Here is an 888-nt window from a genome sequence, read left to right on the forward strand (position 1 = left end):
GGATATAAGGGATATGACAGCTCTCTTACTTCCTTAATTTTTCACATTTATGCTCTGTTTTTAAAGTGAATTTATGAGTTTGTGTTTTTTTTTTTTTTGCGTTTATAGGGGAAGCGGTAAAGCGGCAGGGGCCATGCCGCTTTAGCGCCTCCTGCCTGGGGAAATAGCAGGATAAGCTTATCCTGCCTGGGGAAATGGCAGGATAAGCTTATCCTGCCTGGGGAAATGGCAGGATAAGCTGGTAATTAGTATAAGACAATTGTAAGCATCCAAAATTGCTTAGAATTGTACCTAAATATAGATATTTACTTCACTTTCTTATTGACTGACTCGCTGACTGAATTACTGACTGACTGACTAAATTACTGATTTATTAAATTACTGATTCACTCACAGGCTTACTGACTGAATTGCTGACTGACTTATTGGCTGAATTATTGACTCACTGAATTACTGACATATTTACTTACCAGGTAAGATAAGAAAAGATAAGATTTCGTTCAGATTTTTAACCCCGGAGGGTTAGCAACCAAGGATAACCCATGGAAGTCAGTGCGTCAGCGAGGACTGTCTTATTCCCATTGTGGTCCTCATCTTGTCCTCCAGGATGCCACCCACACCAGCCGACTAACACACAGGTACCTACTTACTGCTAGGTGAACAGGACAACAGGTGTATGGAAACGCATCGAAATGTTTCCACCCCACCGGGAATCGAACCCGGGACCTAAGCGTGTGAAGAGAGCTTTGCCAGCCAGGCTACGGGAAAGATCAATTGCTGACTCCGAGGGAAAGGAGCTCAAATTCCCTGGTTCAAGAGCTCTCTGTCAACCTCTAGATAGTGATTGTAGATGACAGGTTGCAAAGCTCTTTGGATCATGTCAGTACT

Source organism: Cherax quadricarinatus, chromosome 62 (assembly GCF_038502225.1).
Source record: "Cherax quadricarinatus isolate ZL_2023a chromosome 62, ASM3850222v1, whole genome shotgun sequence".
Taxonomy (NCBI): domain Eukaryota; kingdom Metazoa; phylum Arthropoda; class Malacostraca; order Decapoda; family Parastacidae; genus Cherax; species Cherax quadricarinatus.